General features: G+C 40.9%; 1 protein-coding gene across 7 annotated transcripts in view; it reads left to right on the top strand.

Annotated features, from left to right (window-relative positions):
* STK39 (serine/threonine kinase 39) overlaps positions 1-20,915 on the top strand; it is a 437,393-nt gene that overhangs the window by 80,484 nt on the left and 335,994 nt on the right. Inside the window, exon 4 of one of the 7 annotated variants that reach the window (XM_072751852.1) lies at positions 11,961-12,033. The exons of the other annotated variants lie outside the window; for them this stretch is intronic. The gene's annotated coding sequence lies outside the window, so the exon portion shown is untranslated. The remainder of the gene's footprint in view (positions 1-11,960; positions 12,034-20,915) is intronic. 7 annotated transcript variants of the gene reach the window in all.

Here is a 20,915-nt window from a genome sequence, read left to right as displayed (position 1 = left end):
TAAATGCCAAACAGGACTAGACTGTGTGTGCAAGATCAGGTTCTAGATGCAAAACAGGTATTCTCTCTAGAACCCATATGGGCTGATCTGAGGCTTCCTTGTCCCAAGCCACAAGGTTATGTAGGTAACCCGTTTTCCAGCCCCAAACACCCAGATATCATTTTGGTGAGGATCAGGAGAAGGAAAAATAAATACAATATGACAGGACTGTTGAACCAGAAGACCCTAATATATTGATATTTGTCTCGTTTAGTTATTTGTACCCCCATACCAAAGAGAAAGAGACTCACAAGGGACAGTTCATGAGACAGAGACTGACTAGCTGGTCATTAAACCCATTTCCTTTCCTCATGGACCATCTTTCCCAGCTTCCTTGCAGTTAGGTGTAGCCGTGTGAGTGAGTTCTGGCCCCAAAAATGTGGATGGAGGGGACATATCCCATTTCCAGGGCTGGTCCATGAAGATCTCTCTTTTCTTATTCTTTCTCCTCTTTTCTTTTCCGCAGTGATCTTGGCAACATGTAATAAAAATGGTAGAGTCACATAAGCAAGGCATCTGGGTCCATGGGGATTTAAGAGAACTGGATGCCAGTTGGAAACTGAGGTTGTATGTTATCAATTGTTACATAACAAACCACTCCCAAATTTAGTGGATTAAAACAATACTTTATTGTAATGTATCAGTTTTGTGGATTGACTGAGTTCAGTCAGTAGTTTCATTTGGGGTATTTCACATAGTTGAGGTCAGATGGAGGCATCTTTCTTTTCATTCTGACTCATTCACTGTTACAGATCCTTTACTGGTCCCTAGGAAGTGTGTTAAGAATTCAATTTCCCAGACCCTGTTTCCAGGGACTCTGATTCCATAGGACTGGAATAGAGCTTGGAGATTTGCATTTTAACCATCACTATTTAAGGAGTCCCCTTGTTGGGTCTTCCCCTTTCCTAAGTCCCTGATTGCCTAGAGAGTAGAGGTCAGTCTCTGCGGACCTGATGGGCTTTGCTCTACCCAACTCTGGATTTCAGGGCACACTTGGAAGACATGCCATTTTATGAGTCACTAGGAACTGGAGGCATCATTGAGTCCTTTCAGCCCTACCTTCCAGAGGAGAGAAAAGTGAAACTGCTTTATTCAGAGGAACGTGGGTCCCATTTGTAAAGACCACTGAGGAAAAGTGTGACAAATTAGACTGTTCAAACCCTAGAATTATCGTCAGTTGTGACTGGATTGGTTGACTGATTGACCTCTATGTGTTTCAGAATCAGAATCCTGATCACAGAACAAGCCCCGCCCTTTGCCTTTTCTTTTCTTTTTTCTTGCTTCTTCTCCTTCCTCTTCCTCTCCCCCTTCTCCTCCTCCTCTTCCCTTCCCCCTCCTCTTCCTCCTTCTTCAACTGCACTTTCTCTAAGCTCTCCACAGGAACTCAGGTTCCTTACTCAAAATTCTCAACTCATGCTTTCTGCAGCTCCAGGCTTTCTTGCCTAGAACGTAGGTTTCCCACCCTGGCTGTGCTACATTTTTAGCCTCCTTGAACACACGGCAGAAACTGATCTGTCTCAAATAGCAAGCCAGAGGGGAGGAATAGCAGCTGAGGAATGAGAACAGCTCCGTTCCAGGTCTGGCTTCGCCACTTCCTGCCTGGCTATATTATTAGCCTGGCCTTCATTTTCCTTATCTGTAAAGTGGGATTAGTATTAATCCTACTCCATCGGGTTTGTGCTCTAGGCACACTAGCTTTCTTTCGGTTCTTGGAAGAAATCCCCCTTCCCCTACTATAGGGCTTTTGCAAAAGCTATTCCCTCCTTCTGGAACATGGGCTCCTTCCCATCCTTAACCCTGGTAAATGCCTATTCTTTCCTCCGGTATCAGATCAGATGTCATAACCTCAGGGCCTAGGCCACATGTTGCTCTCAAACCACCATGGACTTCCCCTTTAGGACAGGGATCACAGTTCTAGATTTATACTGACTTGTGAGATTATTAATAGACTGTAGGCTTACTGAGAACAGACACATCTGTTTTCTTTCACCGTTTTATCTCCAGTGCCCAGCGCTCAATAAATATTTATGAAATAAATAAGTATGAATGAATAATAGCTGTGAAAATAAAGGAGACCATGCATGTCAGCCACTTACTGTTATTATTAATAATATCTTCTCCAAAGGAGGTGGTTTCTTTTTTTTAAGATTTATTTATGTATTTTAGAGACAGTGTATGTGTGTGCCCACAAGCCAGGAGATGGGTACAGGGAAAGAGAGAGGGAGAGAAGATTCCCCATTGAGCATGGAGCCCGACATGGGGCTTGATCCCATGACCCTGAGATCATGACCTGAGCCTAAATCGAGAGCCAGATGTCCAACCACTAAGACACCCAGGTGCCCCCAAAAGAGGGTTTGTTTTGTTTTGTTTTTTAATGGTAATACCAATTGTCAAAATCATGAGAACTGCAAATGGAATGGAACTGCAAAAAAAAAAAGTTGTTTGTAAATTGTAAAGCTCTAGACAAATATTATTGTTACATGATCATTGATATCCCTTAGTTCTTTTTCCTGCAAACACCTGAGTAATCCCCAGCACAGCCCTCTCATGCGTATGTACACACAGAGACAATTGTGCTTCAGTAACCTGATAAATACCTGGTTTGACTTTTTTTTTTTAAAGATTTTATTTATTTATTCATGATAGACACACACACAGAGAGAGAGAGAGAGAGAGAGAGAGAGAGAGAGAGGCAGAGACACAGGCAGAGGGAGAAGCAGGCTCCATGCAGGGAGGCCGATGTGGGACTGGATCCCGGGTCTCCAGGATCGGGCCCTGGGCTGAAGGTGGCGCTAAACCGCTGAGTCACCCGGGCTGCCCCCGGTTTGACTATTAAGTGATTGTCCTGGTAAACAAATCACAAGCATCGCAATGGCACCATTCATGGAAGAAGTGATGCGTTTTAAGGAAATGTTTCTCTTAAATCTCAGACACAGAGGTGGTGGTTAGGATGGAGCAGGCTTTGTCACAGAGAGTGAGGCAAGGGCAGAGAAGGTGGAGACTGCAGGCTGGGGACACTGTCCATGGTGGCTGCTTCCAGCAAGAGCATTTATGTAGCCGGAGCACTGTGCCCAAGACGGTGCAGCACGCTCATGAGAAAGTGCTGAGTCCTCAGCACTGTTGCATGATCTGTTGGATGAAGCATGGACACAAATGGGGTCAAGCACATCTCTATTAAGTTGCTCACAGTGTTCTAGTCAAACACAGCAGGACTCCTACCAGTGGTTAAAGCCATGGGGACTTCAGGGAAGGGGAGTCATGGCAGATTAAAGATGGCCTCACACTTTTTGTCAATCTGAGAGATGGAGTCTATGTCCTCTCCCTTGAATCTGGGTAGACTCTGTGACTGCTGTGGCCAACAGAATTTGCCAGAAGTGGTGCTGTGGCAAGTTTCTGAGCCCAGTCCTTAAGAGATTAGCAGCGTCCAAGTCCTGTCCTCTTGGAATACTCTCTGAGAAAGCCAGAGGCTATGTAAGAAACCCACCTACTCTGAAATCTTGCAAGAGAAGCCCAAGCCCTGAAGGATGAGCCTAGGTGAGGGAGCAGGGGAACTGCTGGGAGGGAGAGTTAGAGAGAGGGAAAGAGACGGAGTGGAGGGGGGAAGGACCAGGAGCATGGAGGCACCTCACCGTGAAGAAACTGTGATTATCGGACATGACTGCATTTTGAGAAAGTTGGTTATACAGCAGTAGATAACTAAAAGGGACCTCCTGGCAAAAGACAGAGACTCCAAGCTCCAACAGGTGAGGTTGGGGAAGTGCTGTAGTCCTAAAGGGAAACTGGACTATTAGGTAACTCATCGGACCAAATCCTAAGGAGGAGAGAATTAGGGAGATGGTTCAAGTTTGCCTGGCACTCAGCATGTCCTAAAACACCGGATGCAGTTAACACAAGCCCACCAGCAGTTGGGGCTAAGCCACTTACCACACTTCCCTACCAACAGGTGACTAGATGAGACTGAGCTGAAGGTAGGACCAGTCAGGGTGCCAGGAAGAGAAAGACAAAGAGAGAAGCATGAAGAGTTGTAGAAAGTAAAGATAAGGTAAAACAATGCAAGAGTTGTGGATTCCAGTAAGTGTATTGAAACACATTCTTCATCTTTATAAGACTTGGAATATTTATATATATATTACTACTCCTTATTCTTTTAAATTACAAGCTTACCAAAAGCAAGAGGCTTCTGCTCTATCCCTTTTTTTTTGGAGATTTTATTTATTTATTCATGGGAGACACAGAGAGAGGCAGAGACACAGGCAGAGGGAGAAGCAGGCTCCACGCAAGGAGCCCAGTGTGGGACTTGAGCCCAGGAATCCGGGATCACACCCTGAGCCAAAGGCAGACACTCAACCACTGAGCCACTCGGATGTCCCTGCTCTATCCCTCTTTTTTTTTTTTTTTTTTTTTGGTGTATCTACCCCTCTTTTTAAAATTTATTTTGTGATGAAGAATTCATATGTTATAGGGGCTAATTTGTTTTTTGTTACGAAAATACAGCTTTCTTTTGCCTTCTTTGGGGACACCCCGTGCTTCTGGAAATCACAGCAGTGAGACATGAAACAGAGAATTGCAGACTACTGAGATCCTAAGGGAGATGGAATTCCCAGGACCAAGTTATTTATATGAAGAGTAGGCATAAAGAAAGGCTAGTTTACTTCACAGTATTAAATAGAATTAAGGAAAAAAAAAACACAAAACAAATTTCTGTATAGCCTGGACTATTTTGCTTACTAATCTACTGCAGTCGTTTTCATAAAATTTTTTTTAATTATAGCAAGAGACAAATTCAGTAACATTTTAAAATAATACAAAATTATCCAGTCTAAGATTCCAGATCCAAAATATGCCAGTTCTGTGGGGAGTTTATTTTTGTTTTGAATTGCTTTTCCTCATTTTGTGACCAACCAAGCTGAAAACACAGAAAGGACCTTGTCAAATTTAAACTATTAAGATGCCTTAGAAAAAGAAGTGAGAGCATGCATTTCCCATCACTTGGGGAAGAATTTCCTTTATGTCTGACTCCGAGGTCATTCTCCTAGATTCTCACATGAATGTACATTTCCACCAAGCACTATTGAGTAGTTGTTTCAAGTGAGCAGATCTTACTGTGCTCATTAGAGTAGAAGATTCACAAGGTCAGTTTCTATAAATTTACTTTTAAGTGTTCATCAGATGACCCAATAAAGTATCAGACACACTATAAAAACATTACGAATGTGGTTGAATTAACTTAAAGGAACTCTTACAAACCATTGATGCTTGTTATGTAACTACACTTCTTTAACAAGTCATTTATTTGAGAGAGAGAAAGCGAGAGGGAGAAATGGGAAGGACAAAGAGGGAGAGAGTCTTAGGCAGACTCCTCAATGAGTGCAGAGCCCGACGTGGAGCTCAATCCCACAACCCTGAGATCATGAGCTCAGCCAAAACCAAGAGTTGGATGCTTAACTGACTGCACCACCCAATGCACCCCTGTCCCTACACTTTTAAGGATAATAAAATATTTACTTTATCATAGTAGTTAATATGTGTTTTTAAAGATTTATTTTTCTCTTAATTATTTTAAGCCCAAATTTGCCTATTATAGGGCTTAGTATTTCTTACACTGAATAAGATTGATGATCTTTGTAACTGAAAGTGCTAAGATCACTTGGATTTGTAAAACCCACTATAAATCCATGCTCACCTCTTCCAGATAGATAGGCAACAAGATGGTACTTTCAAATGTAAGTAGGGTCCACACCAGATCAGCTAGATCCCCTTAGTAGTAATCGCATGAATTTTTAAAATTCCATGTTTTGAACACCTGGGTGGCTCAGTGTTTAAGCGTCTGCCTTTGGCCCAGGGCATGATCCCGGGGTACTGGGATCAAGTCCTGCATCTCCTCTAGGAGGGGAGCCTGCTTCTCCCTCTGCCTGTGTCTCTGCCTCTCTCTGTGTGTCTCTCATGAATAAATAAATAAAATATTTTAAAGATCATATCCTTAAAGTTTCCTAAGGTATAAAATGTGACTAAAAATAATTTAAGTACAAATTTGATTAGGGGGCTAAGGTTAGGAGTATACCTAGAAAATCTTTATAAACTCCTAATGTTCACTAAAATAAAGCAATATATTCTATAGCTATGTAATGGAGAAATCTTTGACATTTATACATCTTACAATAGTAGTGTCATTGTTCCAATGATCTCTTACTACCTAACAAACCACCCCAAAACCTAGTGGCATAATCCATTTTATTAAGTTCATGGACTCTGCAGATCAAGAATTCAGAGCTCAGCAGGATGACTTGTCTTGCATCACAGTGTCTGAGGCCTCGGAAAGACTTTACTAAGTGGGAGCTTTGTTAGTCTCATGTCTGGCACCTGGGCCAAGATGACTTGAAAGCTAGGCTCGGTTGAGGCGGTCACTGGAAAGCCAAGGCAGGGCATCTTGTCATGGCTTGGGCTTAACTCATATGGCAGCCTCAGGGTGTTCAGAATTCTTACATGGCCTCATAGAGCTCGAAGAACATGTGTTCATTGAACAAGGAAAAAGCCACATGGCTTTTATGACCAGACACTGCATAGTACACTTCTTCTATGATTTCTGGCCAAAGCAGTCACAAGCCTACCCAGATTCAAGGGGACTTGTACCTCACCTCTAGATGGTAAGAATGTCAAAAAATTTGTGACTATTTAAAAACCAGCACAACCATACATTTTACATCTCCTAACTCGCTAGAAACATTCAGGGGTCTTACCTACCACCTCTATTAGTCAGAGTTCTCCAGAGAAACAGACCAATAGCATCTGCATATCTATGTGTGAATGTATGGACATATGTATGTATATATGTAGATTCATTGTAAGGAATTGGCTCAAATGATTATGGGGGTTCAGAATTCCAAAACTCCTATTCCTGCAGGAGAGGCTGGCAGGCCAGAGACCCAGAAGTTTTTGCTCAAAGGCTGGCAGGGTGCTGTAGGACCAAGAAAAGCTAACATGGTGGGTGAAGTCCAAACATAATCTGTGGGAGAATTCTCTCTAGCTGGAGAGAGGCCTGTCTTTGTTCTAATCAGGCCTTCACATGATTGGATGAGGCCCACCCACATTATGAAGGACAATATGCTTTATTCAAATCACTGATATAAATTTTAACTTCTTCTACACATTTTCATAGAAACACCCAGAAAGTTTGACCAAGTATTTGGGCATCCTGTGGCCCAGCCAACTTGACACATAACATTAACCATCATATCACCCCATCTATCAAATACTCAGTTATGAATAATACTTAAAAATTCCTTTTACTTTATTGCCAGATCCTTTACCTACTAAAACATCTTTCTTCTTTTTTTGGTTCCTGCCTTTCTGCTTCCATCAGAGCTCAGAATTATTCTCACTAAAACACTAATTGGCATGACTAGAGAATCACATATATTTGATCCAATAATTCTCAGTTCATAAAGAGACTCATGGAAGAAATCTGCGTTACACAAGAATTAGGTAATGCACAAGTTCAGGCTGGGCAGGGATAATCTTTGTGTCTCCAGGCTTAAATCATCAAAGAGTAGCTGAGGTGGTAGCTCCATTTTGGTCCTAATGCAGATCCCAGTTCATATTTATTATCCTGTTTCTGTGTCTCTAACCTCCATTATCCTCATCTATATTCCATCTGTTTCCTGCTAGACTGTTTCCTGCCTCACATTAATTAATACTCATTGTAGAGAGCTCTCAGACAGTCAATAATCGTACAAAGTTCAAGCCATAAAATCCAGGCATTCTGCAGCAAGTACACAAAATCCATCATCTGTGTTTATGTTGCTCTTTCTATTTCTGTTTCTGTAGTTATTATAGAAAACATGCAACACAAGAACTGCAGGAGGGGTGACTCTTCCACGTGGCTGCCTTCTAATGGGGAGCAGAGCCTTGGATGAAGGCTTCTATTCAGATTTCTTACAGTCAGAGACATGTTACGGACATCTATAGCCTCAGGCAGGAAAAAGATTCTTCTGGTCTAAGTGGTACCTGGAGAACTCTCCCATGAAGCAGAACCCTACCCCTTACTCACAAAAGACTTTACTTCAAGGAGCTGTATTTTCCTAGAGCTGAGATGGAGGTTATCTTCCCACACCTGCTTTGGGATACCATGGGCCAAGTGTTCGAGCATAGACTCCTGGGTCCCACCCAGACCAGTTGAGTCACAATGTCTAGAGGCACCTACATGGCTCAGTTGGTTAAGCATCTGCCTTCAGCGTAGGTCATGATCTCTGGGTCCTGGGATGGAGCCTTACATCAGGCTCTTTTTTCAACAAGGAGTCTGCTTCTCCCTCTGCTTCTCTCTACCACTAGTGCTCTCTCTCCCTCCCAAATAAATAAATAAAATCTTTAAAACAAACAAACAACAAACCAATCTCCAGTTGGAGGGCTGCCTCAGGCATTTGAATTGTGTGTGTAAAATATGTGATGTGTATGTATATGTATATAGATGTGTGTGTTTGTGTATACTGGAGCTGGAGATTGTGATTATACAGACACGTGTGTGCGTATGAAATTTACCATTTTAACACTTTTTAAGTGTACATGTCAGTGGCATTAAATACATTCACATTGATATGCAACCATCACCACCACCCATCTCCAGAACTTTTTCATCATCTCAAACTAAAAGTCCATACCCATTAAACAGTAACATCCCATTTCCCCATTCCCCAGCCCCTCGTGGCCTCTATTCTACTTTCTATCTCCAAGAATTGGACTATTCTGGATACTTCACGTAAGTGGAAGCGCACAATACTTTGACCTAATGTGTCTGACTCATTTCACTTAACATAATCTCTTCAAGGTTCATTCATGTTGCAGCATGTGTCAACATTTTTTCCTTGTTAAGGCCAAATAATATTTCATTAAATGTAATGCCACATTTTGATTTTGCCCTCACTCATTGTTAGACATTTGGATTATTTCCATCCTTTGACTACTATGATAATGCTGCTATGAACATGGGTGTACAAATACCTCATCAAGCCCCTTTGAGTTCTTTTGAGTATGTGGGGGAAAGTATTTGTGTTTTTTATGAGCTTCTCTGGTGAGCCTTTTGCTCTAAATTTTGATAGCCACTAGCTTAGAGGCTTTACTAGTAAAGTATTTTGTCAAATCTTATGCAAACATCTAAAATTCAGTTTAGTGGAAGTGTGGATGAATGAGTAGGTTTTTGCACCATCTCTTGTCTTTTGCTATTCCATCATCCACATCGTGTTAGGGTCTTTTTTTTTTTTTTTTTTTTAAATTTTATTTATTTATGATAGGCACACAGTGAGAGAGAGAGAAGCAGAGACACAGGCAGAGGGAGAAGCAGGCTCCATGCACCGGGAGCCCGACGTGGGATTCGATCCCGGGTCTCCAGGATTGCGCCCCGGGCCAAAGGCAGGCGCCAAACCGCTGCGCCACCCAGGGATCCCTCGTGTTAGGGTCTTAAAACCGTGGGCCTCACCTCCTGGAAGGATCTCCTGTGACCAAGCTTTTTTTTTTTTTTTTTTCAGCAGAGTGGTCAGGTGTTCTCCTAAAATACCTCTCTTGTTTCTCACGTTCATCTCAACTTCTTCCAAAACCATTCAGCAGTTCCAGTGGCCTACACAATAAAATCCAAACTCTTTACTTAGCCTGACTGTGGAGCCATTCACAGCCAGGGTCCGTTCTTGCTGAGGGTTTTCAGAGTCCGATTTCTAACATACCAGTATCCTCCTTCTCTGGGAACCTGTTAGAAGTGTAACTTCTCAGTCTGCTTCAGACTCTTCCATCAGGAAGGGTGGGGAGGTGTGGAACTCAGCCACGTGTGTTCTTTTAAGTTCTTACAAGCCTTTGGGGGTGATTCCGAGTATCAGAACCACTGTGGTAATGGAGCGTCTTCCCAAAAATACTTCTCATATTGCCAGCTGTGAATTTGTCCTCATATGATCCCACCTGCCAGAAATCATCCTCTCCTTCTGGCCATTCAAATCCTATGTGGCCTCCAAACCCCGAGTCATTTGCTACCTTCTTCACATGGCCTCCGTTGAATCCCCTGTAGGGAGTCCTGCCTTTAGTTCTACACTTGGATGGGCCCTTTTCTATGAGCCACTTGGCAGTTCATCCTGTACTGGCTTACGTCCTCTGTCTTGCACTTGGCAGGTAGTGACTTAATTTTATTGATTCAAGTAGATTCGCTTTATCCCTAGTGAACTTAAAAGGTAGCTGAGGAACTTCTCCAGCTATAGCCCCCTTCTTTTCAAACCAGCTTGAACACCATGTTGTTAGTTCCAGACTATTGATGTCGATAATCAGACACCTCGACAGAAATCCAACCGTGGTGTCCTGGCCCCAAACCAAAGGTGGGTACTATGAGCTGCTGTGAAAGTCAATCAGGTGACACCCTGATAAACATTTCTTTCAGGAAATGACTGGGGCTCAGCTGTAGCAACAGATGGGTAGTGGGGGTGGGGAATCAGATCCCAGCCACATCCACCAGAGGGAAAGAGCTGGAGCAAAGCACAGGTGCAAGGCTTTTGTTCTCTCTCCTGCTCCCTGTGGGTTTATGGAGATGTCTGAGAGCACTTCCCTTTTCTTTCTAGCTTTATGGCACATGCAGTCTACAGGATGCATTAGCTTTCTTGTAATTACTCAAAAAGGAATAAATAGTGAGTTTTGTGTAGAAAATCTAGGAGGGTGTGCCAGGTTCAATTAAGTCTTCTACAAAGCCTGTGAGAAGGAACAGTGGGAAGGCGAGACTTAATTTTCCCCCCAGATGCTGAAGAGTCTCCATAGTCCATGGGGAATGCTATAATGTGTTCATGACGGGAGTATCTATCTTTTGTTCAAGGGCTGCCTAATTCGCTAGAAAATGGTGAGGGAAATGCTTTTCTACACATAACCTGATAAGAGGATTCATTAGAAATACTGTTATAGAATTAATAAAACGTTGAATGATTTTTCCATCGTTTCCCTTCCTAATAGTTTGTTAATGAGGATGAAAAGCAATTATTTTTATAATACATTTTCATGTAATTGGTAGCTAGGTGTACTCAATAGAGAATAATGAATGTACTGGTTTGAGATGGACTTCATTGAAAGGAAAGAATAGACTTTGAAAGATTCTAGGGGAGTTTACCCTTTGGGCTACAATCACAAATTCTCTGTCAATCATTACCCATAATTTACAATATTTTTAACAGCGAAGATGGTATTATTTTTTTTAAAGGCATAACTTTTTGAGAGTTCTACGTTTGGAATGAGTTCATACTGTTGCTTCAAATTTGCAAGCTATATACAGCGACAGGAAAAAACATGTTTGTTTTTTTAAGTTGGCCATTTTTAGTTATATAGGCTAAATGAAAAAAACACCTTAATTAAAATTAGGCCACAATTTCTTGGTATATGAAAGGAAGCCATTTTCACTAAATGAAATTCTAAACTACTCAGTGCCTGTGGGGGATGGAGGCAGGAAGTTCCTAAGTCTTTCTAAGAATTTTTTTTTTAATCCTCTGCCCAGGAAGCTCCTGAAGAGAATACTCTCCCAATATTTATAGATTGTGATCACAATAACCAGTAACCATTTAGAACCTTCTAGGAAATTGCTCTGGTTGGTGTCTCTGAAGACTCAATAATTTCTAGGTCCTAGGAAATGTTTCAAATACCCATGAGAATAGAATGTTTGGAGCACTTACTAGTTTCTGTTTATCTCTTCAACATGATTATTTTCACTATTATTTTACAAATACAGCTCTGGGGCTCTTCCTTCACTCCCTCCAGTATTTCCTTAAAGTTCTTTCTGCTCTTGATGGAGAGCACTCTTCTGGGGGAGCTGTATGAATCTAGGCCAGATTTGGAGTTAAATAAAGGCATGTCTGTGTGTATGCATTGCAGGTGATGACAGAAGGGCACTGGCACATTGTTTCTATTCTTTCTAGAGGGGAAAATCCTTTGAAGACTGAGAAAGGTTGGAATGCTGGATTGGCCTTTGGAGATAGCAGAGCTTGCAAGGTCTCAATTTTTATTCATTCTTTCTGCAGTTTTGCAAAAGAGAAGTTAATTTGTTAGCTTTACGAATTCATTATAATCATATTGCTTCATTTGTTTTCTTCTTCCTATTTCAGAAATGCATTTGAATTTCTTTTTCTCCTGAACTTTTTTCCTACTTGGTTCTTGTCTGCTTTTCTCCTGAGACATGGCCATCTTCAATGACAAGTGGTTTTTAATAAATCCTTGGACGACCATCAGATAGATCTCCAAAAGAATCTCACCAGGCCAGGTGTCAGTTTGATGGGAAATTACTTTACTGCACTCAGAAGCCTGAGAATCAAAATTCCAGTTTGTGGAGTAAAACTTGACAGGGACATTGTGAAATCTTGTATTACTGATGACTGTATTCATGATTCATTTGGTTCCACCAAGCCCTGCACTCATAAGGCCATGCTTTATTTATGCAAATGTATTTTCCATAACAATACACTTACTTCTTTCCTTCATAAAAAGGCATCTGGTCCCTTTTGTCTGTCTCTACCTTTGTTTTGTTTTTAAGATTTTATTCATCCATTCACAAGAGACACACAGAGAGACAGAGACACAGGCAGAGTGAGAAGCAGGCTCCATGCAGGGAGCCTGACGTGGGACTCGATCTCAGGTCTCCAGGATCACACCCCTGGCTGAAGGCGGCGCTAAACCACTGAGCCATCCGGGCTGCCCTTGTCTCTACCTTTAAATCACTATTATCCTAATTCACACCTTATTCATTTTTTTCCTGTGTATTGTCCCCATCTCCCCACACTATTCTATGTTACATACTCTCATTGAATTGATCTTCTAAAACCGAAGCTTTGTCGTATTTTTTCTCACTTGCAAACTTTCAATTTTTCTTTATTGCTTGATGAACTGGCCTCCTTATATTGGCCTCCAAGGCTCTGCAGATGAACCAGTTTCCACTCCTATCTCCCACTCTACCCTGCACCCCAAGCTTCCTTAACCTTCAGCCATAGGAAACACGTTATAGCTTCCTGTGTCCGTTATAGCTTCCTTTGCTCATGCTGCCTACAACAAGGGTTGGCAAACTATGCCCCGTGGGATTTGGTCTGCAGGCGGTTTTTGTGCAGCCCTGTAAGCTAAGAATGGTTTTTACATGTTTAAAAGGCAGAGAAGGAAAAGAGTAAGAATATGCAATAGAGACAGGATGTGACCTGCAAACCTTAAAATATTTATTACCTGGCCCTTTACAGAACAGGTTTGCCAACCCCTGGCTTAGAGAACACCCTTCTCTCTCTTGTTGCTGCCATTACCATCGCATTTATCATTGCCTGCCTGTGCTAAATGCAGCTTCGCAGACCCCCTTTCTGTGCCATTGCCCAAATGTCTCCCTCTATGAACTCCCTTGGGGTCTTTTGGGGCTCTCTCAGAGCTCTCACCTTTCTCTGGAATACAATAATTATGTGTGTAAATTTTTATTAAGCTGGAAACACCTTGAGAATGAGGGACTATTTCTTACTTTTGAAATTTTATTTTTTTATTATTATTTTTTTTACTTTTGAAAATTTAAAAAAAGTTTTACAAATTCTTCCCAGCATTACAGCATCTAGTAAAATGAATTATTGACCAAATAAACTTTGTAAATATTTGTAACTGAATCAAATTAGGGTCAAATGAATATAAACCATTTCCTGGGTTCCTAAAAAATGAATGAGAGATTTCCTCTTTGCTTGGGCCTCAGTTTTTGCTGATCTAAGTAGCAATATTCACTGGAGTGTGGGGTTCCAGAATACAGTGTAAGGATGAACCTGGAATTGAGTAAGCCCACAGGAGCTGCTTGAAATTCTCTCTGGCCAAAGAACTAGTGCAAGTTGCCAATACAGCTCATAAAGATGTCACTGCTTACTCCACAATGCTCTCATGTTCTCTGAGTTTACTATTTATTTATTTTTAAAGATTTTATTTATTTATTCATGAGAGAGACACACACACACACAGAGAGAGAGAGTGGGGTGGGGGGGAGGCAGAGACACAGGCAGAGGGAGCAGCAGGCTCCATGCAGGGAGCCCGATGTGGGACTCCATCCTGGGTCTCCAGGATCACACCCTGGGCTGAAGGCGGCGCTAAACCGCTGAGCCACCCGGGCTGCCCTCTGAGTTTACTATTTAATAGTTAGGTGAAGCGTTTGCTACTCTCATTGTAATTGATCTGGATCATTCCTTCTATGAGTTTGTGTGTTGGGATTTGGAAGTATAAGTTCTGGAGTATGAGGGTCAAAAGTTTGCCAAGCCAGCTATTCCATGAAGCACTCACTGCTGTTCAGTAAACTACTACAAACAGGTGATAGACGTTATGCTAAGTTGTTGAAGAAACAAGTGGAGCTGATCTTACAAGCACGGTTAAGTTTGGTCACTCAGTAGATTCAACATGTGCCAGTCATTTTTGCTGAATCAATAAGTATAAAAAGCATTCTTCAGACAGGAAACAAAACTAGTGGGTGGTCCAAGGAGAGACATGGACTTTAAAACACCAAGAAGAGCCAGTGTATTTCAGACAGATTTCAAAGAAGGCCACATGGTCATCTATGTGAAGATCTTATCTCATATTCATGACAAATCCAACAAGGACAACACACACACACACAGGAGAAGCAGAGGAGAAGGGAAAGAGAATCTGAAGCAGATTCTGTGCTGAGCATGGAGCCCAACACAGAGGGGATCCCAAGACCACAAGATCATGACCTGAGCCGAAACCAGGAGTTGGACACTTAACCACCTGAACCACCCAGGTGCCCCTACACATTTCTTATGATGACATATTTTCAAAGAGTAGGATAGAGCCTAATGTTTATTGATTTTGTGTTCTATCTGTGGGAGTTGCAAATAAATATTTTCAGAACCCCATGTGACAGAAACAGTAGCAGCATGATGTCATATGAAGACTCCAGCAGGGTCAGGAGCTGGGCCCAGTTTGTATCAAGGGAAATGCAAGGGAGAAACCAGCCCAGGGTGAGTAGTCAACTGCCTGCACAGCGAGGATGTCAAGGTAAAAACAATCCTCTTCTAAATCTCCTAAAAACTACTCCACCTATCCTATCCTAACTCTTAGCCCCTCCCTATTACCCGGGTGAGACAAACACAGGCATGGGGCAGCAGAAGACCCAAATCAGAATGCTTTGGCTGGAACTTTCCAGTCTAGTTTCTTTTCTCACCAGCTAATCTACCTTCCTGCCTTCTTTGATCCAAGTCGTGTACTATCCATTTGCTGTTTGGCTCTTGCAAGAGCAGGACCTCTTGCTCTTCCTCATTCTACTTGGACACTCTGACTCCTCCTTGCTCTTCCTTACATGGTTTCATTTCCTCTGGCCTAATCCCAAGTACCTCTAAATTTGGGATCTCTATCCATTTCTTCAGTGTGATTGCCTCATGTTCCTTTACAATTGCACCTTTGGCTTCCAAACTCTCTGTCTCTCTTTTTTTATAAGATTTTATTTATTTCATTTTTTTAGAGAGAGGAGTGAGCAAGAAAGAGAGCACAAGCAAGGGGGAGGAGCAAAGAGAGAGGGAGAAGCAGGTTGCCCACTGAGCAGGAAGGCCACACAGGGCTCTGTTCCGGGACCCTGGGATCAGAACTTGAGCCAAAAAGCAGACACTTAACCACTTAACCAACTGAGCTACCCAGGCGCCCCTGGCTTCCAAACTCTTAGAGTAGAGAGAACCTTAATATCTGCTTCCACAGCCCAGACAACCTCTTTACGATACCTTCATGAGAGACCTTGAGCTGGAACCACCTAGCTAAGCCACTCCTGAATTCTTGATTCACACAAACTGTGAGATAATAAATATTTGTGTTTTAATCTGCCAAATACAGGATATTTTTGTTATATAGCAGTAGGTAATTTCATTTCTCTCTACATTTATCCATTTGATCCAACAAAAATTATTGAGCTCTCTTGGCTCAGTTGCAAAGCAGTCTGTTTCAGGGAACAGAGGGATAGAAGCACCCAGGGATAGAAGAAGACAGTTACATCTCAAGACTTATTGCCACACATGGGCAACTTCCAACCTGAATTGCAGAACAGCCCCTATTTCCAAAGAAGCTGCATTTTAATAAGGCACTCCTACCAAAGGGGGAGTATCCTATTTTTTGAAATATTTTAGGGACAGAGATTGTACCAATTCTCTGAGAGTTGTTCTCATATCTTATTACTTCATTGAGGAAGTTTATTACATTCCTTAGGCAAAGTTCGTGCCATGATTTGAGTCCCTTTATTCCTGTCACTTTGGTGAAGACAGAGAGCATGCTCAGTATAACCCTTCACTGACTCCAGATTACCCAGCTCAGCGACTAAGTAGTTAATTTTTAAAGGGCACAGATCCCACTGTGCTAAGCACAACAGAAATAAATAATGTATATCTATGTGTTTCTTATGCGCTTGTCCCCAGCCATATTGTGTGGATGAGAGATTTAATCAATCCCAATTTGGGCTCAAAGACCATCCCAGTGATGCAGTGTTATTGCTTTTGGTACAAGTATACTTCCTCCAGTATGTAATTCTCTTTAATGCTCAGACCCACAGGAGAAAACTTCTAAGGCATCAGCCTGAATTTCCTGGCATTTGTTTGCTCACATATCCCTGTTGGTACATTTTTGATGCCAACTCTGATGTATGATTCTTCTTTTTCAGTAGCAGGCATTTTAAATTAACCATGATCTTACATGATACTGCATAGACTGTGCAGTCTATGCTTTGAAGTCTCGAATAAATTATTATAGCCATGGCACATCTCTCAGGCCTCTCTATTAGACAGTCAAGGGGACAACATATTCTTTAAATCAGCTGTAATTTTTCATTCCAGTAGAAAATAATTTGTGACTCTATGCAAATAGTTTCTTCCAGAGCCAGCTCTTAAAGCAAGTTTACTGAAGACTCAGGTATACCAACTGCTTCTTAAAAGACCTACTGACTACAAGTTGCACAAATCACACTCCCTAAATATAGATAGATAGCTTTTCCAAGTGAAATTCTTTAGCCTTTTTGTCACAGAGGCAGAAGTGAATTGTTTTCTTTGTGGATTCACTTTTCAGCTACCCAAAAATGTATAATGTTTGAACACTGGAATTATTCCTGAGTGGTCAGACATTTAAAAAATAATTTTAGAGAGTGGGGGCCCAGCAGTATGAGAGAAGATAAATGGATCTCTGGCAACTAACTTTAGCCCCTGTGGCAGAGGATACAATTGTCCAATATGAACATGCTTCTAAAAATAACCTTGGGCAAAACTGTGGCCTTGTGGTAAATTAAAGTACCTCCTACTGAAGACAATCAAGCTCCATATATATTTAGCTTTTTGGGTGGGACAGAAATCCGAGTCAGCCAAACTCAGTCCTGTTTTACTTGAAGGCAAGTTGTCAAAGAGATAGTAAGTCCAAAGAAATAACATAGGTTCACATCTATTTTTAATTTTCAATTTCTCTACACAGTAGGGTCTTATTCTTATGAGGCAAAAAAAAAATCACATTTCATAAATGAATCAATTCATAGACCAGCTATGTGAGACAGGTTATGTTGACAGAAAGATGGGTTGGGGAGGGTGGGGAATGTCTCTCTGCACTCAAAATTCAGTGTGTGTTAATTTTGGAGGGAAATTATTTATGTTACCACTGCAAATGTTTAACTTATAAAAGCCATGCTGTGGAAGAGGGAAAAGGCCGATGGGTAAGGCTTATCCAGCAAAAATATCTGGTTCTAAAGTTTATAATACGCTTTTGTTTTGATAAGAGAACAAAAATACATATTTTCAACATTTAAAAAAATGCCAGATGAAGTATTTTGTTTTGTTTAAAGAAGAATCTATTTAAACTCCGAATTTAAGAAAAAACTCACTTTGGAAATGAATTTTGTTTTTTGTTGTTGTTTTTAAAGATTTTATTTATTTATTCATGAGAGACATAGAGAGAGAGGCAGAGACTTGGCAGAGGGAGAAGCAGGCTCTATGCAGGGAGCCTGTTGAGGGACTCGATCACAGGACCCCGAGATCACGACCTGAGCTGAGGGCAGACACTGAGCCACCCAGGTGACCCTGGAAATGAATTTTGATTAATTCATTCTATAACGAGTAATTAAGGTAAATAAATATTCTTTCTGTCTAATGTTTTAGCTAAAATTTAAAATAAACTTAAAATTTCAGTTTTTCAGTTGCATGTGCCACATTTCAAGTGCTCAGTGTAACTAGCGGCTACCATATGAAACAGCTGACATACAGAACAGTTCCATCATCACAGAAAGTTCTACTGAACAGCATAGCTCTATACCCTACATGGAGAATAGCCAACAATAGGTCACATCTAAAACTATTACCTAAATTCATTACCTAAGAGAAGCTATAGGTAGTTTATTGTGAACAATAGAGATTTTCAAACACAAAGAGGCACCTAAAGATTGTTCTACTACATAATGCTATCAAAGTAGTGGGGCGACCCACTAAAGATTTAACTTCTGTTTTGAATCGTGTTATTGTTGCTAGTACTGGTAGTTATATATTTGTTGCTTCAGCAAGATAGATGCCAGAGTTCCTTTGAATTATCATGGGTAGGATGAATGATCAAGGCAGCAGAGAAAGTATTTCCCACTAAAAATAATCTGGGCCCTTCTCAAAGACAAGCGGGCTCTGTTTTCTGAAGAAGGGTATGGAATGAGCTCTCTGTGTCTTGTTAGGAAAGAACAGAGGCTAGCCAACTCCTCCTCCGGCTTCCTTGAATTTCTGAGACTGGAGAATGGGACAGTTGTTGCGTATTTTGCGTTGGAGTGACCCTCTAATCAGCTCAAGCATAGCACCTCTGGGCAGAAGACTTAGCTGCATGGGCACTTGTATGATTTCCAGGGATCCCAGTGAAGACGCCTTGGGTCAAGGGGAGCCACCTACCTATGTGGCCTCCTTTGGAAACTTAGGCTGACCTAGAAGCTTGGCAGAAATTGGTTGGTGGTAAGTTGGTTGATGCAGCTCTAGACGGTCAAGTGGACCCTTAAAAGGGACAGAGTGCAGAAGCAAGGAACAATGACCACAAGGCAACAACAGATCTTAAAACAGAAAGTTCTTCCCCAGGTAGAAGTGAAAGCAAGTGGACCTCTTTTTTGGATGTAAAGCTACCACTGTTTTTGGATGAGCAAAGAGTTTGAGGGACCCCCAGGAATATATTGTAGGATTTCCTTCTCATCTGACATATAAGGGGTTAAGCAATTTTAATTCAACCTGAGAAAAAGAAAACAGACTTCATGTTACTTGTATCCTTGGTGTGGCAGAGCAGTTGAAACTTATTTCATGAAGACCCTGGCAGCTGTAGTCTAACAGCTCACCCCTGAATAATTTGTATAAATATTCTACACTTAGAAATACTCCAGTTGGGATCCCAGGGTGGTCCAGTGGTTGAGCGTCTGCCTTGGGCTCAGGTCGTCATCCTAGGGTCCCGGGATCAAGTCCCACATCGGGCTCCCTGCCTGGAGCCTGCTTCTCCCTCTGCCTGTGTCTCTGCCTCTCTCTCTCTCTCTCTCTCTCTCTCTGTCTGTCTCTCGTGAATAAATAAATAAAATAAAATAAAATAAAATAAAATAAAATAAAATAAAATAAAATACTCCAATTGGGAGGAGGCCCAAATAATGAGTAAATTATCAATTGGGGTGTGCTTACCTGCTGGGAAAACTTAATTCAAGGATTAAAACAATAAAAATTAATTTTAAGACACTTTTTAATTAAATAAAAATTTAAAGATATATTTAAATTCCAATAAGTTAGAATTTTTATTGACAATTTTCAAGCTCATAATATCTCAACAAATAGCATACTTGCAAATATTGGCTTTTTTGTTTACTAAGTTCTAAATGAAGTTTTTCAGTTCATTTGGGCAGGTTTGATCTGCATTACAACTAATTGCTTTCTGTACCTGGTTCTGTACATAACAGACTTTGTATTCGTATTAAAATTCACAGAATAATTGCTCTATTTTCCGAAAAGTCAATCCATCTTCAAAATTGCAGTGGGGGAATTTATTGACTTAGATTTTGGAAAATAGCTCTATTAATTTAAAATATATTTTTATGATTGTCATAATATGCCTTTTTAAATAATAGTGATCTAAAATATTGGACTCTTTTTAATTCAAATTCCTTTCTTAGAAATTTAATTCCTTTATTTTATAATTATTTTTATAATTATTTTATAATTATATAATTATATTTACTTTTGTACACAGAAGTACAATGGGGTGCCTGGGGGGCTCAGTTGCTTAAGTGTTAGAGTCTTCTTTTCTGCTTGGGTGGTGATCTCAGGATCATGGGATCAAGCCCCACATTAGGCTACATACTCAGAGCACAACCTGTTTGGGATTCTCTCTCCCCCTGAACCTCCCGCCACTTGCACGTGCGTGCATGCATGTGTGGGTGCTCTCTTTCTCTCCCTCTCAAATAAATAAATAAAGATTTAAAAAGTAAAGTATTGAACTCATTTTAATTCACATGCCTTTCTTAGAAATTTAACTTTTTTATTTTGTAATTATATAACTATATTTACTTTTGTACATAGATAATTAATGTCACAAAGTTACACTTGCATCAGGTTGACATTAAAGTGCATCACGGCTCCATGGTTTTTCATTCTTCCACTGTTTTCCAATTCTCTGTAACCTGTTGATTGCCTGTAGCTTTTAGACATTTCCCTACCTAGTACCATATGAAAGTTTTTAATTATTCAATTCCTTTGTTTACCAGAAGAAATGTTTATCAAAATATGTTTTCAGTTCGACTGTGTAAACCTTACTCAGTCTCATACTATCTCCAACATCTCCTGCTACCACTTCTAAATCCTGATTTCAATTACAGGATATTTATGATGATAAAAGGAAAAAAGCTA

This window comes from Vulpes vulpes, chromosome 3 (genome assembly GCF_048418805.1).
Source record: "Vulpes vulpes isolate BD-2025 chromosome 3, VulVul3, whole genome shotgun sequence".
In the NCBI taxonomy this organism is placed as follows: domain Eukaryota; kingdom Metazoa; phylum Chordata; class Mammalia; order Carnivora; family Canidae; genus Vulpes; species Vulpes vulpes.
The sequence above is the reverse complement of the archived record's forward strand: the minus strand, read 5'-3'. Positions and strand labels throughout refer to the sequence as shown.